Source organism: Anomalospiza imberbis, chromosome 7 (assembly GCF_031753505.1).
Source record: "Anomalospiza imberbis isolate Cuckoo-Finch-1a 21T00152 chromosome 7, ASM3175350v1, whole genome shotgun sequence".
Classification (NCBI taxonomy): Eukaryota; Metazoa; Chordata; class Aves; order Passeriformes; family Viduidae; genus Anomalospiza; species Anomalospiza imberbis.
Window position 1 is genome coordinate 29,349,366 of NC_089687.1, and position 21,453 is coordinate 29,370,818.

Sequence of the window (21,453 nt, forward strand, 5' to 3'; positions counted from 1 at the left end):
TGCACTAAGAGGATACCTTGGGCAAGCTTTTTTGTTTGTTTGTTTGTTTTCAAAGTATTTTGGGGTTTCTTAAAATCTTTCACAAATGTAATGATCCAAAGCAGTAATTTCCACAGACATTGCATGAACTCCCTGCTTGCTAACATGTCTCGGTTTATGGAGTCACTGCACATTGTTAAAAAGGTGACAGTGCCAAGGTGGCTTTTTCCAAAGACTCCTGTCAGTTTTAAGGACATATGGGCCTCGGAGGGGCTGCATATGTCTGACTGGGAATAAGCATCTTCACTGTGGCAGCTGTAAGATTATCCAATAGATTTTGTTCTCAGTTGCTTAAAAACATGAGTACACAAACAGAAGCTCATAGTGATGAGCTAATTTCAGCTTCTGTTTTGATATTTCTAGGCTTATTTTTAACTATGAAGAATTGTAGAACTATGAAGAATGAAGAATTGTAATGCCCCAGGCCCCTACTGAAGTTATACATAACACTACAGTCCCACAGCTCTGCTGGGAATACCTGAATCCTGGGATAAACTGGCATATCGTGGCCCTGGTAAGAGTCAGAAAAAACTTCCACCAGTCCGACATAAACCCCTCTTCTGCCTCAGCCACTCTTTCTCAATTTTTATCCTAGTTGGGTACTATGAAGTTACACTGAATTTTACTCTCAGTAAAACCATAAATTGTAGAAAGAGACAAGCTCTTTTTGCTATTTATCGGACAAGAGATGGCCTTACAACTAATTATTTGTTTAATGATTTTATATACATTTTTGTCAGGGTGAGTGACAGCAACAAAGATAAAACAACAAAGAAAAGATAAATAACAGGAAACAGAAAAAGAAGGAAATAGTACAAACAATATTAGGAGCTCCAATGGACCACAGACTAAGACTGAGGATGATGAATGTGATAACCTGAATACAAATGAGTTCTAAATAATTCTTCCTTGTTGCTCACACTTGCATTTATCTACTTAATTTGGGTAATTTGTATAACTGGAAGGTAATTTCCTGTTAAAAAACGTGATAAAATGCTTTCATTCCAGTATGTGTATCTCCACGCATGAGCTAGTCTGCAAAAGTCAGAAGTATGGTAATGAAGGAAAATTTTGAAGTCTATGCACAAATAAGGAATAAATAAAATAATGGAGAGAAAGCAAGTGAGACTGCTACTTTTCAGGAGTTATCCTCCCTAAGAATCTCTGGTGAATGTAACTCCAATTCATAAAATATCAGAGACAAAACTAAAGCATGATTATATGAATCCAACTTTTGAATAAGTTATACAACTAAAGCCTTGACCAAGAAGAATTATTAAATAATCCATGATCAATTTGCTAAGTGATACTTTTAAAATATGAAAGACAGTTGGAAACAGCTTTTGCACAGGGGGTTCAAAGGTTTTGAAAAGACACACCACCATGCCCAGTTTACTGAAGAAGAAAAGACTCAGCTGCAGCCTGACCCACATCAGACCGAGTTTTACAGTGGGTGAAGGCTACAGTCTCTCTGGCATTAATTTTTATCAGATTTATGCTCTCTTAACTGCTGCACTTTGGCATTACTGAACTGGGATCCCTTATAGATCTATCTCTATTTATGTTGCATAGAGAGGCAACTGCTTTGCGCAAGTCTGATGAGAAGAGGAAGTAGAAACCTACTGTTTCAGAATGAGCAATATAAATCTGTGTTTGTAACAGTTGAAGCTGCCAGACTCTCAGCTCCAGGTTTTTTTCAGAGGTTCTGTTTACTGACCATAAATGTCCACAACTATTAGTCACTGAAATTTCAGCGTGGTTTAATTTCACAAATGTAAGAGCCACCTCTGGTCCTGATCAGACTTTGTGACGGGCTGTTGACCTTTTGCACAGATTGAGGTCCATATTAGTTTATCACCTGTAAATCCTAATTTTAAAGGAATTCCTGAAACAAGTTGGCCAGTAGCTGTGGGATACCTCACACCAAATATTAACAAGCAAAATATCAGCTCAAAATAAAATACAGTATCAGTGACCCTCTTTATAGACAGATCTTTCAAGGTTACCTCAAAGGAACAGCAATGGGACTGCTTCCTCTCCTCCAACAGCAGGGAGCAGTGACTCAGGAAGATTACTACTCAAGGACCAAGGCAATTTAAACTGGGCCTGCCCTGAAGGTTCCTTTACTAGAGATAAATAGTGGCTGTCCATCTCCAGAATGGGTCTCTTATGCATCAACACTAATTGCCTCTTCCGTGCTTAAAACCATTGAGACCAAATTCCATAGCTGGAGATCCAATCCATGGGCTACTGATCCAATAGATGAGCAAACCACTGCACTGAAGTGAACAGATACTGCCTTAGGAGCTTGAAATGAAATCTGGGTTCACTGAAGCTAAAGGTCTATTTGAAATCAAGGATCTAATTTCATTTCAGATGGAATTTTCCTGTGTAAAAAGCACAAAACTCACCTAATACTACTTTTGCTACGTTACTGGGGATAAACCATTTTTCACTGCAAAAACAAACATATTTTTTCCTTTTAATTTATGGCACCAGTGAAATTGCTTTCATGCAAAATCAGTAGGTATGAAAACAGAACGAATCACATGCCCAGAATTACCTTTCTTGTCTGTAGGCTTGCACAAAACTGTGCAACTGAAGTTGACAGAAAAAATCTAAAATTTTCTAAGGTTTGTGTGATTCTTTAGACCAGGAATTAGACCCATGGTCTAAACGTAAGCTCTTAGGTTTGTTTCAATTTTACAAAAGAATTTGATAAAATTACAGTAAAAATGAAAAAATAATCCAAATTTGAAAATCAGTTTAAATCCATGAAAATGTGAATTTTTATTCTAAAATGGAGTTGAAATGAACATTAATTTAAAGAAAAAATAATTTATTTTTCAATTGAAATGGAATCAATTTCATACACTATTTACATTTCTGGTGCCAGTTAGAATAAGGATTTAATTAAAATGTGGTATGGTAACACAAAGTAGTTTTGATTTTACAGCTCTGTTTTTTTCTGTTGGTTCTTCCATTTTTCCCTATCCCTTATTTTTCCAATGGTAAGAAGGATATTTGTTTGGAAGTAGCCATACAAACAGTGAATATATTATAATCACTTCCCAGGAGCAAAGGAAACTGAACTACTGAAGTCATAGTGTAAGGGACATTATTGTGGCTTTCTTCTGTCATAACTTTTTCAGTCAAGAACAAAACCTCTTCTTATCCTAACAGCAGAAGGAATAAAGATGAACTTTGTCACAGATTAATCTGAAAGTCACTGGATGTTCCCTGTTATAACTTTAACTGCTATATGCTGCAATCCTTCCAGAAGTGTCTCAGCCTTCCTTAGGTCAGAAGACTCAGTTGCCTAATAAAGACTGATCTGCACAGTAATAACCCTTAACTACATTATAGCTTTCATGTAATAGCTTAGAAATACTTGATAACAGTGTGGAACTATCTAAAAAAGGAACAGTTGCCCTAATTTAACTTTAGCATTAATACAAACTGAGGTTTACACTCCTGCATGTGAAAGCTCTTTGTGTATGGAGATGTTTGCAGGTTAGAAAGACTGAGAGTTCAGTTGAGATATTATTTGTTGACCAAAGGCAAATTAAATGATGAAATATGATCTCATTATTATGGAGTACTAACTTTCACCTGGAGTATTCATATGTCTGTTTTTATGAAAGTGCTCAGAGCTAAGGGTTAGCAGAATTTTTGAAAACCTGGTCAGCTGTTTGACGTAAACAACATTCTTACTAGAGATGTGTTGGGAAGTCATAACCACAGCTCCGCAAAGTCATGTCTGCACTGACCTTGCCAGACCTGCTGGTAAATGTACAAAACAAAATCTGCAGAAAAATTGCTTCAAGGTGTCTGGCCACTGCAAAGGCATTGTGACCCTTCATAGCTCAGACCTAGCAGTCTTGTCAAGTGAGGTGCACCCTGTCCAAAGAAGGTTTATGAAAAGTTTAAGACTCACACAACGTCCTCTCTTCCTGAGCCTTCTTACCGGGTTAACTAAGTCACAGCCCCTCCACACAGCACCTATCTTCAGCACACACCCTGCTTTAGTCAGGATTAAAACACGGGGTGATGACTGAACCCTGGAAATCTACCAAGCTAATGATTGCAGGCCTGCAAAAAGTGATACTTCCTAGATTTCAGTGCAACACTTTCTGTAGTTTAGTTACTCCAGAGTAGGTTTAAAAATCTGTGGATCAATATTATCATGTTGTGTGGTAATCATTTGACGTGTATAATTTATATAATTAACATGATTCTTTAAGGAAACATTTCCATGATGTAACTTTCAGCACATTACACTTCAATACAGGGAGCATTGCATTTTCTTGAAGGAGAGGCAGATTTCCCATATTTGCTGTTCCTGTTGAAGTTGGGAAATCATAAGAACTGCTTCTCATCACTACCCTTGTTAAGATTGGGGTGGTGAATTTAAAGAATGAAATGAGTTTTGAGTGAGAGAGGAATAAAAAAGGAGACGGAATCTTACCTGACTGCCTCAAACCTTGGCAAACACTGGTTGGGATTCATTGTGAGAACAAGCTAAGATCCTTATTTCCTTTATTGTAAGCTGTGATTCTGCCTTCATTTTATTCACCTGACTTTTCAAATAAGAAAACTACCCAAGCACACTGCACCTCACAGCCACGAGTTCAGCAGGATCAGAGCAGACTGTTGACTCCATCAAATACCCAAGCCATGGAGCCACAATAAATGCAGGGGATGGCTGCCAGCACTCACTGATGCATTACCATTACATGCAGTGCAGGCAGGGATCACATTGCACGTAGACAAATCGTTTTTCTGCTGTACATCCTCTTGAAATCTCTTACTCAATTGCTCCCTTCTCCTGGGAAGTACAGGGTTTTCAAAACACAGGCAGCACACTTTGAGGCCATCCAAAGAAGATAAACAATTATTGATATTTCACTTCATTCTTTGTAAATAAAATGCTATGCTGCAACTCACAAGAGCATGCTGAGTACACACTGGAGAGCGAAGAGGAAATGCTGCCCTGTCTATTTTTCATAAATGATTGAACATGATATTTCTTTTATGTTACTGTACATTTTTCTCTTTGAAAGACATTCCAGCTGGCCATGCTGTAGTGCACATTTAAATGGCCACTATTGCTCCATTTTCAGTGCACAGACCTACTGGCACCAAATCATTTGCAGCCCACTGGGCTCAAGCCTAGCAGTCTAAGAAATGGCTAACATGGACTAGAAGATGACACAAAATTATGGAAGACTGCATTTAATAAAGCACTTTTCTCTACAGAGCTGATGCTAAACAAAATTCCTAACTTTCACTGGTGAGGGTTGTAAACTTGGCAGTGCTACTATTCTACTGCTCATACAAACTATACTTCCATGTCAATAATTCATGTTTCATTAACAATACTAATAGAAGCTGGAACCATTACCAAAAATAAAGTCACTATACTAACATTCAAATAATGTAGAAATTTCTTGTTTCAAAGATTGTTAAGTAACTACTTAGATTTATTGAATGTAATAATATATGATTCAGCTAAAGCTTGGCTTAAATTTGCTAGTTAAAAAAAAAAATCTGATTTGAATTGTGCTGAGTCACACCATAAAATTATAAACCCATCAGTCATATTAGCTAATATAGCCATGCTGCATTCCACAAGTTCTCCTTGTTGCTTGAATACATACATTATATGTTTTCTGAAATCACTTTGGACTGTTTCACAATGAATTTAATATCTTGTTGGCTCTAATTCAGCAAAACTCATAAACAGAATTTAAGTAGATGAATAATCCCTCTCAGCTTCAGTAGGATTTCTATCATGCTGAGAATTAAGCACACAGTTAAATCTTTATCTGTTTGGAAGTCAACTGCCACACAACCATCTGCTTGGTGTGCTTACTACAATGCACAGTGCAGTTTTAAAATGGTCAATATATTCCAAGTTGTATAATTTTATTTTATGAGGGAAATCAATCAATTAAGGTAAAAGAGAGTGCATGATTGGAAATTATTTTAAAGAAGAAGCTTTATCATGTTTTTCTCATTTATCTTCTTTAACTTCCTACTGTTATTATTATTATCTTAAGGGCTTTCCCCAGTTACCATTGCTAGCAGGGAAAAGCTGCCCCTATTGCATGGCCATCTGATGAAACTATGTGGTAGTATTCCATCTGAGCTTTACAGTTTCAGGAAATGATAGTAAGTTCATAAATACCCTAAGACCAGTAAAATTCATTAGTGGGCTAAGTTTCAAAATTGATTTTACCATCTACAGCACAGGAAACTGAATAAGGAAATTTGATTCTCATTTACAAATATTCTAGGAAAAGATATTACAAATAAAGAAAAGATCAGCATTACTTAGGATTGTCTGAAGGATTGTGAGTAGGGAACACAGGCTTGAAAGAAAAAGGAAAAGCCACCTGGAGACCTCCACAATAAGCCTGTTATGCATACAATTGTATTTCTTTGTCTTTTTCTCTTTCAGAAATGCTGATCTGACCAAACTGCTTAAATGCAGACCGAAATACGCTGCAATAATTCTCCATGAAAAGTTAGACTTCCAATTATTCCAGATAGATTTCTTTACAAGGCTCAGTGTCTCCTGTCTGGCAGCAAGCCCACAGCCATGGTAGTTCACCTGAGGCTGTGAGCCTGTCACATTCTCCTGCACTAAAAGAGGTCAAGCCAGGTCTCTGCTTAAATAAGAGAACATGACAGATTTGAGTTCCTGTTCTACTAACAGTGTCATCCTTTGGATGATGCACAAAAAGAGTTTCTTCTGCCACTGACAATCCCATAGCAGTTGTGAAATGATGGTCTAATAGCCTCTGTGTTCTGGCCAAATTCCAGTGAAGATGATTGCCTTTACATTGCGTAAAAATCCTTGGGATTTCAGTTTGGTATGGTTTCACTCCTTGTCAGGCCATTCCAGCGGTGGGTGACAACTCTGCATACAGAGGTCAGAGACATCTGTGAAAGTGAGGTTATTAGGTGATGTTTTTTATTTATTGAGTGCATTATTTAGTTCTTTCACTTTAATTTCTTGTTATGGCTTTTGTTGGTTTTTAATTTTTTTTTTCTGAAAAGCTGTTGAGGCTAACTGGGTCTGCAGTATTAATTCTGGGAGAAGGATAACAGTTCTAAATAAGCTTCTAAATCCAGTTATTGAATTGGAAAATGTTAGGATTACATGTTCTCATATTTCAGGAAACTGTCCATTCTACTTTTCAGGTTCTTATTCCTTCATACTCTAAAAGCACATGCCATATATACTATTCAATAGCTTTACAACAGCTTTTTTGTTTTTCTTCTCTTTTCTCCTTTCCTTTCTTGCAGACTTTTTTGAACATGATTTTGAAACCTTATGTTGAATTATGTTGAACATTCTTTCCTTTCCTTCTACATCTCTGAGAAAACAGGCAGGCATGATGGAACTTTGCTTGCATAAAGACTTTGAAGTAAGGACACAGAATTCTCCTTTTAACAGACTAGCATTTAAACCCATTTTTAGAGATTGTACCAAGGGCAAAAAACAGCAGAAGGGAGCATGCCCCAGATATTGCTGTCAGGCAATGATTTCTTGTCATTTAGGTTGCAGTGAGACACAAACCTGAGGCTATTCCAAATTATATCAATGGCCAGGCTTCAGGTGCTGTAGGATCAATGGAAAAGAAAGATTAGTTCAGGTTGCCCGCAAGGACAACGGAGGCTGACTTGAGTGTTACATCAGCAAGCAAGGTACAGCTTTCTGCAGGGGATCTGGCACTGAAATTTGGTTTATTTTCCTCTTTCTCCCACAGATGTCCTGTACCACATTCAGCACACCACCCTCCTGCCTCACCTTTTCCTTGTTCACAAGCTGGTGGAAGCAGTTTACTCCATTTCATACCATGCAACTAAATGGGTTTGCTGCCCTGGTTGATGTAACATCCCTGATGTACAGGAATGTGAGCTTCTAGGAACCTGTTAGTTCTGCTGAGCAGTTTTATTTTTGTCATTGTTATTTGCTGAGATATTTTCAAACATCACTGACAAGGAGTAACTGTCCTCTGGTGTTCAGCACTCAGCCCCAGCTCTTGCTCCCAGTATGACTGGAGGATGTTTTCATGGCCTTATCAAGCTTAACAAGGACTCATGGAGAATTAGCCCAACTTTAAGATGTTAAAAATCCGAAATAATTTAATGCAACCTTGCAATTTCTTTATATCTGTTGTATGCTTTCATGCTCTATTGAAAGTGATTTCAGGAGTGGCTTTACAAGGACTTCCACAGGCAAGGAACACTTGACACCATGAAATGATTGCTTACCTTAAAGGGAAAATATGCATCTGGAAAGAACAATAGGCAGTGATCATGTCAGGATGGAACAATGCTAACACCTCACAGCAAAATGCCATCAAAGGGAACATTTGCTCTTGAGAGATTCAGAACATTCTCTGCTAGCATGAAGTAGCATAAATTCATTAAAAACTGTAGAATATATTGATGTAAACTCACCAAGACTCTTTAAGTACTTGAGCTTTTTGTGTATGTGAGAAAGAAAAGTAGACCTGTAACTCACATATGAGTATCTTGCACTTTAGTATGACAGTGTTTGGGGAGCAGAAATGTTTTATAATAGAATGTTTTCTGCTGAATTGTATGTCCTTTCTAGGAATGTCAGAAAGAAAAGAAATAAATATTTTTACGCTGGCATTGACAAATTAAAAAAGAGTTAAAGTCAAGTTTATTTCTGCAGTACCTTAAAGACATATTTTGACAACTCAGAGAGGTTTCTGGTATTGTGTTCTAGCAGCTTCAGGTAAGAATGTGAATTTTGGTGGCTTTGCAATTTTATGTGACTTTATTTGCAGCAAACATAGAGCAAAGCAGATTAATTTGATTGCAAGCTATGTAGCATATCTATCCAACAGTCAAACTACTGGGTAATCTCTGGACAGTTCTTGCATTTATTTATCTATTTGAATTTCAATTATCTGTGCAACTCTTCAAAGAGACAGAGCCTCTAAGAACAGGCAAAATGCTTGATGGATTTATCTGTTGAACACTTCTCTTCACAGCTTAATTTCTCTACATATCAAACCTAACACAGTCCCAAGGACTACATGAGGGATGGGAAAGATTGGATCCAGCCTTCCAGCTGATGCTGAGGAAACCACCCATGCAAGACAGTCACATAATTACTTAAAAGTTCAAAATGCCAGCACATCATTTTGCTGATACAGCTGAGGTTTAAGATGTTGAGAAAGATGGAGAAGGAGCTTAAATATAAGCTGGGAAATTCCACCAAAAGCAATATTAAAGTTGTGATTTAAACCTTTTTATAAGCTGAACTTTTTATTTTCTTGAGATGAGAGCAACTTTATCAGCTGGACATGGAAGTTAATGAAAGGACTTTCATGGGAATGGGTGGAGTTTTACATAAAATAGCACTGTGAGACAGATTAATCTTAAGGCAAAAAGTTAAACTAAGTCATTAAATTAACATCTCTGTAGTAATTTGAGTAACATCAATTACTTCAGCCTAATTTTTAGCTCTTGAAATACATGGAAATAAAAACCATAAGACTTTTTCCACTAGAACAACTTGTGAAGCCCTGGTTAGGGTAAATCAAAAGAGAAAAAGACCTCTGCTACTTATCTGGAAAGAGTTTGTTCCTCAGTTTACCATGTTCTTTTCCATTCCTATTCACTGTTCAGGGGAACTCCAAATCCAGCAGCCTGTGTATACCTTTGCAGTAGGATTCAGAGTATCAGATAAGTCCAGATATTGTCTCAAGCTCCAAAATTCTCCTAATTGATGTGGTAAGCCCTCTATTTGAACCCTTTTAAAAGATATTTCTTTTTTTGTGACATGCACTGTCGGATTTCTGAAAGATGAAGGCAGCCATCTCTGTCTTTGATACAGTGGATCCCACTGAGTAGAAAGGGTTCAACAGTCAGCTCAGATTCTTTCTAAATACTGCTAGACATCATTTGTCTACAAAACTGTGACTTAAGTCTGGATTTCCTTTTTCCACATAGAACCAGACAAACTGCCTAAACACCCTGAGCCATATGGGAGCTGTTCTCTTTCACCATTCACTACTCACTATTTGTGTTGCCACATTAGAAGACAAGTTTTTTATTGAAACTGAAATAAGATCAACTCCTTTATTTTATCACAACAGAAGCTTACCAAGCAGCTGTGTGGTATTTGTTCTCAGGCTCTTTGAGCACTGGGGGGTTCAGGAACACAGAAGTGTTTAGTAGACCTTTGCAGCAGAAATGCACAAAGTCATTGAACACTTGAAAACTCCATGGAAAGGGACACAGTCATAACCACTGAGGCTCCATTTGCTATAACAGAATTGCATTGGAATGGGCTTGAGTGCAGAGGTCTGGGAAGGATGAGATTAGTACTGTAGGAAAATTACAGACTTCTATTTTATTACTGGTACCATAGAAACTCTTATAGAGGTGAGATTGCTTCTTTGAGAGCCATGCCTGAAGCAGGGAACTGATTCTTTCAACATTTTGGCATAATGTTTGGTGATACATTCAGCTATTCTGTTTGATGAGCTGTCACCATCATCATCTTATCCAAAAAGAACATCTCAATGTGATTTCAGCAGTGCTCTGGAAAGGAGGATCCCATGAAAAGCATTTAAGTACATCAGATAACACCAAAAGGACCCCAGCTGGAATGCTCTGGTTGATGTGGAACACTGTAATTTAGAGACATGGATCAAAATGCAAGTTCAGAAGAGAGTCATGAGAAGTGATCAGCAGCCTAGAAATTTGTACTTACTGGGGAAAAAAATATATAAATATATAAACTCCTGCTAAGAAAAAGTAGAATAATCTTCCTAACACATCAGGCAAGAAATAAAACTATAGACAGCATTTTAGAAAACTGCTTTCTCCTATCTCAGTAGCAGAAGGAAAGAGAGAGAAACTTTAACCAGAGCAAATTTAAAATCACAACTTAAATCTGCCAGTATTTTCATTGCTTAAATTAATTTGGGGAGGATTGCATCATTGGCTTCCTGAAACCCTGAGCCTTATTTTCGATAATATTAGCAGTATGGTGCTGCTAATCATTCCAACTTGGATTAATGACTTCAAGGAACAGGATGCCTCTATTTCTTATTCTGAGAACAAGATGGAAAAGATGGAGAATACAGAAATTTGCAGTTCTTTAGCTAAGCAACAGAGTACTCTTGCACTGAATAATAAAGATACAGACCTGCATGACACATTGCTTCCTTACCCTTATATGTTCTTGTTACTTAGCAGAAAAGCAGAGTGAAAACAAGAGCTGAACCAAAGAGAGAAACAGAAACCGAGGATTAATAAGGGAATTACCCAACATTTTGCTTAGGTCTTGTTGGTTTCTTTAACCTACTGGAAGCTTTAGCAGTTTATTTCATGCAAGGAAAGATTTCTTCAAAAAAATTTTAAAGAAATTTTCAAGAACTAATGCAATTTAATGAAATTTTCTTTTCAGAAGAAATAACTAGGGCATTTCTATTCCCAGTTTTGAATCTGCTCTTTTCAATCACATTATTAAATTACTTTCCCTATGTCGGCATCAGTTTCCTCTTTGTATGGATGCTTTATGCAATGCCACAATAAAAACCTCAAAGGCAGGAAGTGCTGCTGAAAGGCAAAACAAGGCAAACCTTTGACAATAGATAACTAATTATTATTGTCCTGTAGTAACCAGAGCCAATTAGCTGCCCTCCTCCAGCAGCAGAGTTGTTTAACATGGGATTTTCAAGAATGTTCAGAATGCTTTAGTTTCCAACGACTGAAACCACCACAGAAGGAGAAAAAAGGGAAAAAGGGAAGGTTTTCTGATAAAATTTGAAAAGCCTGACCCCAAGGCTGAACTGGAATGGGTCTGGCAGGCCCATGGGCACAGCAGGGGATGCCCAAGGAGGGGTTGCTAAGGGCACTCATGGCCAGAAGGGCTGATGCTGAGAAGCTAGAAACCTGTAGTAGTGTGTTGCTGCTATATGTAACCAGAGCTTTGCTCTTCTATTTCAGCTGTGATCTTTTCCTCTTCAAGGGAATGCTGTGCTCTAGGAAACCACAAAGTTTCTCAAGGGCATGAGAAAGTAGCTATCTTAGCTGGATGAAGAAATTCAGAAGAACTGTAATCTGGACCATTAACTATTTTAATACTTCACAATGTTTTACTGATGCATTTGGGTTTTCCATTATAAGAGTATCCTCCCCTTATCCCCTCTCCAGGATGTGAATCCAGTTTTATTAGACCATGAAAAATACGTCCTATTCTTGCAGTGATGTGGCTGAGAGGAATAAAAGATGGCTCTGATGATATATCCTCTCAATTGCACTAATAACATCTCATTTTTCCCCAACTTATCCTGTTGCTGCTGATAGAAGTGTTTCTGGCACTGCTGTGAGGCTTCACTGTGATTATTGCTGTTCCCTTTGTGTCTTTTGTACTCTGGGATCCAATCCAGTAAAGCATTCTGTTCAAGGAGATTTACGTGGCCAGATTGCACAAAGAAAAATGATAACATGAACAGCAGCCCTATTTTTTTACAAGAACATATTTACAAGTCTAAGACATCATGCCAGAAATAGCTTTCCTTGTAACACATAGCTCACTAAATCTAAAACCCAGTCCAAACTTTGGGTTTTCTTAACTCTGAGTTCACAAAGTTTCAATGTGGTCATACCTACCGATAAGCTGATGATGACAAAACAAACAACAAAACAAATTAAAAAAAAACTCCAGAAAAACAAATTAAAAAAACTCCAGCAAAACAAACAATCCCACCCCGACGCACACACATTTATAAGCATTTTGTCACATTAAACCTCTCTGAATCAGCTGACACAAATGTCAGTAATCTCAGGTAAGAATGCTTTTGCTGGAGCAATATTATGATGTTTTCTGTGAAGTTACTGGTTTACTTATTATTTTGTTCTTTGTTGCCAGTATTTTGGAAGGAAAGAAATTTTTTAAATATATTTTTTAACCTTTTAATAGTTTTGAAATATACCTAAATGTTTCCTGTCAGCCCTGTGATTGCAAAGCTGACAGTCTTAAGTGCACTTATACCATTCACATATATCTGTCACTTTACACCTGGCTTCCATTTTTTGAACTGCATTTTAATTACTTCAGACTGTTTTGGTAAATAAATAATAGAGGTCTCATTCCTTATAAAACAGATAATGTTTCTCAGGCATGCACAGTGCTATTCTTTTTCTAGCCCTTCACAATTTTTAAGATCTTCCCTTACCAATGAGTTGCTATAAGATGCCATTTTTTCCTTTGGAAACAATAAACCTCATCAATATCTCTTCATGTTTTAATCTCAGACTAGAACATTATCTTGGCCAGGATTAGACCATGATCTGTATTACAGACATCAGTATGCTATGCTCATCTGAATAAACACACCTGTAAACCACTTGCTTCTTGCAATTAGTGTACCAACAACTATAAAATATATTCCAAATTCCCATCCTAGTTAAACTGGTGTAAATTAGAACGGACTGAATTGACTGCACGATTCATCATTGCTTCAAGATTAATGCCTTTCACTGTTGTAAAACCAAGCAATGACATTAGTCCTTTAGCATTTTATACTTTTGCATAGTAGAATAGAAAAGAGAGAGCACAACTAGTGTAAATTATGTATTTTCTACCATAGTGCTTAATAGTGCTTAAAGTATGACTTCTACCAGTCATACTTTAACATCTTGTTTTCCCAGGATATTCTAAACTGACACTGTCAAAATCTGGCTACAAAACAGCAGCACCAGCAGCTGGGGTAAAAGAAGCAACAGCTTGTTCATCTAATGCAGCCCTAGCAAATGTAACTGAAGCTGAGGAGAGAGAGACCTGCCTTAAAGCCCATCACCATCTGTGGGACTGCTCTCCTCTTTGTGTTCTGCCCCAGTGGAACATTACTTATGGATACTGGCCTCAAGGAAGGATTTAAAATGACCTGGTACATATCTGATGGCATTCCATGTGTGTCACCAGTTTCAATTCAGGAGCTGGAAAATGCCTGTGATCCTTAGTTGACTCTGAGATCAAATAATGCATTTCTCACGGGTGCTGAGGGACAGCAGCCCCTCTCCAGCTGGGGACACACCCACACTGCCAGCACCTCATTTCCTGGCAGCTGCTCTGCTTCTGCACTCACATCTCTTTGAAGGGGAGCTGTGTAAAGAAATCTGCTTTCAGAATAACGCTTGCTCTGACTGGTTTCCTGGTGAGTTGACCTCTCAGCAGCTAGCAGGATCTTGAAAAACTCACAAGGCCATTGGCACGACAGGAATGTGCAATTAGTTCTGATTTATAATAAATTATCTATGAATTCACAGTAGTTAACATTATGTTTACATTCCTGGGAGTTCTTATTGCTTATACAGGCACAGTTGGAGAATGTACATTTTTTCCTATCCCTAAGTAATTGCATTGAATAACTCCTATAGTGTCACTGTAGGTGTATGAAAACATACAAATATAGAAAAAAAGAAAAAAATCTACCCATAGAAATCTCTCCCTTCATTCTCCAGGAAAGGAAAAAGGACAATTTTAACAAATAATTATTCTCCCTTTCCTTTTCCAGAACTAATTCTAATGAAAGTTAATGTGGCTAATAAAGTAATTATAATTGAATGATACATTTCAGGTGTGTCAGAGTCTTCCCAGAAACTCAGACAACGAATTCTCATTTAAGTCTCCACATTTTGAATGACTTCTTTAATGGGATGTGCTGCAGCACGGCTGATTTGCAGCATATCATTCAGGATGTAATGGAGATGCAGGAACACGTGTGATGGCTTTTAAGAGAGCCCTAGAGAAGTGTTCTACAAAGGGTAGATCAGTGAAGCAGAATAGTGCAAATTCACTGCTGTCATAGCAGGCTGCTCCTCGGTCTTCCAGCCCAGAGGAGCCCAGGGAGCTGGTTTTGAAGAGATAGTTCCATCTAAGTGTTTCATTAGCTGAACATCCTTCCTCAGCAGGCTGGCTAAAGGACAAATTAAACGCCAACAAAAAAGTCAAAACTTATTTGTCTTCTAAAGGACCTGGATGTATATCCTAAATAAAACCAGGCAGCTTCCAAAGGGTAGCCGAAGGTCAGAGATTTGGAAACTCTCTCCATGGGTACGTATAGTCTGAGATGTTATTTATATATTTTATCTAGTGACTAGGTGTGTCCAAAACAAGGAGGGAGCAGAACCTGGGACTTGCTCACAGATCACCAGGCAATAAATTGTAGCTGTCTGAGAACTCTCCCTGAGACTCCAGAACTCCCAGAGAGCACAGCTCTTTTCCCCAGAGCCTGTAATTAGCTGCAGCTTAAAAAGTCCTACTGCAGGTGAAGAATTGATGGTGATTCTTCCCAAAGACAAATGGTAATTAAATTCTGCATCCTGGGGAAGTGCTCAGCCAATAAGTTATTGTACAAAAGCACAGCAGCAGCAATGCTTCCTCTGGCCACATTTCAGAAGGGAAAAACAGCAACTTCCCACATCTCCAGTGTTCTTCCCTGCTTTGTTCTCAAAATAAAATGTAATCCCAATGTTCCCAGAGTCCTAGGATCCTGGATTAAATTTTATTTGGGAGCCTCAAAGTTTTACATTAAACAATGCAGTGCTTAGGTCCCTCAGGTCTAATCCTTCACATGTCAGCTAAAAATAAAAACAATATGTAGTATGCTACAAAAGACAAATGAGACTCTTGTGTAAGCAAAATTCTGGCTTGGATGAATAAGCATCCCAACCTAGTCCAGAAAGGACAATGAAGGAAGTAGTCTAATTTAGTGCTCAGAATTAGTTACATTTTACTGCTTACTCACACGTCTCATTCTGGAGCAGTGTAAAATACAGAATGATAAACTTCACTGGAGACACAGAAGGAAAAAGGGCACAAGAAACATTACCCTGGGACCAGAACAGAAGCCTGACAAATGGAACTGGCTATTTCAGGATGATCTACTTAATGGAGTAGAACTATAGGAAATGAATGAAGATGGAGGCCTAAGGGTAAAAATTGAGTGATATCAGGAAAATGGAGATGAAGTGTGAGTTTGGCAGGCTCTTACAGGATTAGGCTGCAAATATTAAGGGATTGTTTGCTAATCCCTAATTATTCTATTATATATGTCACCTGTTATGCATTAGGTACTGCTGCTATCATTACCTTTTTCATCTGAGTGGTTATTTGGACTACCAAGATAACTAGCAGAAACTACAGCATCAAATACAATTTAAAACAGAAGGGCTAAAAGAGAAAGTGCTTTAAGTCTTTCCTTCACAACAGAATATTTATTCCCAGAGGTTTAAAGGAATGAAGATTTTATTCTGGCTACAGCTTGGTTTTAAGCATTTAGAGCAATTTCTCTGGCGCAAACCAAGTGTAGCAAGGCACCAACATGATTTCTTCCCCAGAATGTATTTGTACCAACGATCTTGTAAGAGAGGTCAATGTAAAAGATGCCATTCACCTTGAAAAATAATGAGCATTTATTATACACCAAGTAATTTCTAGTCACCAGTCTAACATCTCAGTTTTATAAACCTTAAGTAGCCACCATTTTCTAGCTGAAAAAAGCCAAATAACTGTTCCCTCCTTCTACTTAAAAGCATATTATTCACAGTCCTGAGATTCTAAGTATTAATTGAATCTCATATTACCTTACTGGAAAAGGGAAAGTATGTCATTAGAAAAGCTTTAAGAGCAGGCACTTGTTCCTAGACTTTTATAGACAGGTTGAAGCTAAATACTTTTGGATTTGGAAACTAATTTTAGGTCACTTGTAGACATTTCCAAAATGCATTACTTAAAGTGGTTTTCCTGTATGAATTTGTGTTTAGTTACCTAGTAAGCAAGTCTAGTTAGGCAATAAAAAAATATAGTTTTTTTATTATTCCCCCATTTCTATTAATAACTAATGGACAGAAAAAAAGAACAAGAGGTGGCATTAGTAAATGAAACTGTGTTCTGTATGGCTTCAAGCAATTACAACAGACTAATTAAAAAATAAGCACATGTATTGTAATTTGTATCTGTTATGGTTTAGAAGTATGTTACTGTTCATTTTAACACATGTATGTCCTTACTTAAAAGCACAGAAATAGATTAATTTCTCTGTGCTTGGTGTAGAGTAGATATTATCCTGAGGAGAATGTATTGCTTTTATTACTGTACCTTCGAAGGACTAAATCTGTACATGTATTCCAAGTGCATAGAAGTACATACTGAAGTTTTCTACAATGTACAAAGTTTTCCAAAGTCTGTGAAGATGGTGCAACAGAAATATAAAAACTTTTCATTCCTATGGCTGGGCCTTAGTAATTATGCAAGTTGGAACAAAAGAAAGTTCAAGAAAAAGAGGAACAATGAAAGAAAGAGTAAGATTGTGTAGCCATTTCTATCAGGTAGGTCTTTCATATCCAATAGTTTCCGAGGAAAATGCAAAAATGTAGGCTTTACTGCAGAGCAAAACACACTGGCATGTATGAGTTTCTTCTACTTCAAAACATTGTTAATTCTGTCCCCAGTATTATCTATGAATATTAACTTTCTGTGTACTGGGGAATAGGCAAACCAAAATAACAGAGAGTTCCCTACATTCCTTTGTAGCATAACATCTCAGGAGTATTTTTCTCTCATACTCTGCACGTAGCCCCCAGCACAGAGAACAAGGAGCAGCTTCCTAAAGCTTTGAGCAGAAAAAAATGTATCCAGAGGCTTTAGCACTGTGGAAAAGCTTGTTATGAGAACCCTTAAGATGGGCTGGGTGTAACAATTTATTATCTGTTGTGGACCTATCGGCTAAATTATGGGCAGCAGGGTTCCCCTACAAGCTTACAAAGAAGAGAAGACTGATTTGCAGAATCAAAAGGAAGAAAAGTTAGTAGAAAACTCTGGTATAATCTCAAAAAGAAGTGCTTTCCATTTGAATGCTACAAATTACCTATTCCTTTGAATCTACTTTAAAACAGTTTCTTGGGAAAGAATTAAAGAGTCCTGAGTATTTCAGTGGTAGAATTATTGGGGAATTCTTAGATGACATCTACAATACAAACTTCTGTTAGTCTAGATCTCCAAGAGGGTGTGCTCTTTCAGTGACATCATTCTGGGGGCAGAAAAACCCTGTAGCTACATTTTCTGCTTCTTTTACTTCTTGGAAGGCTGAAGGGAACAGATGGAATTAATTCTACATTGTAAAGCACAGTTTTATTAAAATAATCTGTGTGAATGTTTTGCTTAGATCAGCTGCAGTGTCAGCTTGATATTAATCTAAGTCTTAGGTTAAACCAATTTAAGGCAATTCTTTAATTTGATTGAAGGCTTCTGAGCACAGTTCTGGGTTAATACCACAGAAACCATTTTGAATGTATTTAGTTCAATTCTTTCTTAAACTTTTGCTTGCCTCTCCTTTGCATCACTTCTCCACAAAATTATGTTATTTTTAGTTCCTTGTTGGCAATACACAATATTTATTTGGAGCGGAGGTCCTTACATCTTTGTTTGTCCACTCTCACAGCAATTGCAGCAGTACTCGTATGAAGTGAGACAATTTCAGCCAGGGTTGGAAAGGACCTTACAGATCATCCAGTCCCAACCCCCTGCCAAGGGCAGGGTGGCCTTCCACTCGACCAGGTTGCTCAGAGCCCTTTCCGACCTGGCCTTGAACACTTCTAGGGGTAATTTATGAAATACATTTTCTAATCATGGCTCAGGCTTCAAAAAAGATCAGAAGAGGTCTAAGATGCGATAGGTTATACAACAGGAATAATTGGTAATTATTTTCCAGAAATGAATTTTTTTCCTTTCTATTAGATTTGAATTGGACTATCTTCTCTTTTGAGAAGAGAAGGTTGCCACTGTCATCATAAAAATACTACCAATACTACTAATAATGAAAATGGTGTTACTTTGTTAATATATGACTACAAGATTTTAACAGCATGTCTAAAGTTTTAAAGATGAAACAAGAAGAAAAATGTCATAGTTTAAAATTAGAGTTTCTCAAATTCATACACCTTTGCCTATCCTCTATGCATTCACAGAAAGAAAACAAATCTGCAAAATGTGTAACAGAAGCAATAGAACAGAGATGAGTATCATCTATATTTGTATTCAGTTGTGATTTCTAGACTACCTGCTTATCTAATCTAGTCCTAGATTACCATTGCCAGCAACAGAACACAAATCTTGCAAGTGGTGTGGATGGATGCATGTATGTCTGCATGTCTGTATGGATGGATGCATGTACATCTGCATGTGGCTAAATGGACAGTGACTGACTTGGTGGCGTGGCTCCTACACTCATCCTGAGCATGAATCTGGAACAAGGGGCTTTGATTTAATGTAAAACAATTTTACAAAGAATATTTTATTTCTAATACTTCTTGCCATGCTGCTGTCAAAAAAAAAAAAAAAAGGCAAAGGAAGATGTCAAAGTCCTGGAACAAAGGCAGGATGCTAAGGAGCTGTGTAATCCATCACTTTCACAATCTCCTCTAGTTAGGCTCAATTTTAGGTCTACTCCTTTTGATTTATGACCTCCAGGGCCAGAAGCCTTGCAAAAAAAGTCAGACTCAGTAGAAGGGAATCATCCCTAATCAATTTAATTATGGTTTCTTAGTAAACAATTCTGCTCTTTTCCTGTGCCCCAGTGGTGGCCAAAGGATGCACCTGTTGTATCTCCTTTTGCTATAATTCCATCATGATGTGCTCTGCAGCGTGGAGCTCTGCTGTTCATTCATCCATAGCTGCTGGATTCTGAGTTCACCAAACCCCCCTGACACAAAGGCAAGGCAAAAACTGCTGCCACCTTCTTTGAACCTGTCTTGTGATGCTCAAGTTCCCTGGGGTGCAGGCACTCTAATAAAGGTGTCTGCATTTTTATCTCTGAGGAAATGACAGCAAACAGGTAATTTTTTCTGTCATAATGACACCTTTAAGAAATGAAAGAAAGATTAAATAAATATAACCATACTTTAACAATATTGTGCCATCTGCAGCCCAGGCTCTCATTTTAATTTCCAATTGGAACAGAGCACAAAAACTTTAATTGCTTAAACATGATCTGGAAGGAACAAAGAAAGGTTTAAAGGGCAGAACCAATGCAATCTAAATACTATATAGCTGTTTTAGACTTTGAACTGTACAACCATTAATATGAAAATCTGAAAATTTACTGAGGTCTTATTTTTCTCAATTTACATATTTCTTAATTATATACGTTGTCCTCAGGTGATCTGCATATACAATTTGTAGTGTTATCTGTCTACTTTGCAGACAGAAGCCTGAGTTATGGACTACCTTATTTATTTCAGTTGAGGGTAAGGATTTTTTTAGGTTGCCTGAGTTTGTTTGTTAGGTTTTTTTTTTTTTTAGTTTGAAAACTGTAACATATAATGAACATGTTAGAAACATCAAGCCTTCATGGTTGAATATTTAAATGAAGTAAAAAAAGAAAAATAATTTTGTTATTGAGATAATTTTTTCAAGATTCTATTATTTTAAATACTAAATTATATTTATTCAGAAAAGGCTCTTTTAAAGAAGAGGAATTACACATTTTTTCTGACTATGAACAGAGTTGCTCAAGGGAGCTTATAGCTGAATTAGGTCAAGTTTGACCATAGGTGATGGCTCATTATTGCCTTGAAATTCTGATCCTAGGCTTTTAGACCATGGAGTCTTCAAGGCCTTTAGCAGAAGAAACTGAGACAAAAAAAAAACAAGTAAAATGCTTTCAAGGTTTCAAAATGAATTAAAAGTTGTAAAGCCAAAGAATTTATAAGTTTACAGCTTGGAAATGTTTTACCAGAAATCATAATTCATAGTTGTTATCCTGCTTTGTTTGATAATGATGAACAAAACTAAGCCCCTCTGTCCTGACAGGAATTGAAGACTCATTTCTGAACCAAAAGCCACAGAAAAAATCCAAATCTTCATAAAGCCCTGTGTACTGTAAATTCAAATATGGGTGGTGTTTCTCTTCATTATCTAGCAAACCTTCCTAACAGGAGTTGAAAAGTTGAAGAGAAAGTTTATAACCTCTCCATTCCCACGAGTAAATTGCGATGGTTGGGAATGCTGCCTTGGTACCTCCCTGGGTGCTGATGTGGATTCATAACCCAAATCCAGCCACAAAAGCCAGGCCAAGCCCAAGTGACCTTGCCACTCAAACTACACAAAGCACTTGTAGAGAGAACATGCTCTCTGTCCTGTAACTGCAGAACTGAGACAGAAGTTGTAATAATTCGTGGCAACTTTAAATTAAGAGCAATGTGCTTTCTGTTTTTGATGTCTGCTGTGATTTCTTCTTGGGTTTCTACTGCTACTGGTAGAAATTAAATACATATCAGTCTAGACAGTGCTCAGTTACAATATATGTAATTGTCTTGCAGTCTGAGGATTTTTGATTTGATCTTGCA

General features: G+C 37.4%; 1 long non-coding RNA gene across 1 annotated transcript in view; it reads right to left on the reverse strand.

Annotated features, from left to right (window-relative positions):
• LOC137477628 (uncharacterized) overlaps positions 1–21,453 on the reverse strand; it is a 61,809-nt gene that overhangs the window by 222 nt on the left and 40,134 nt on the right. The window lies entirely within an intron of this gene.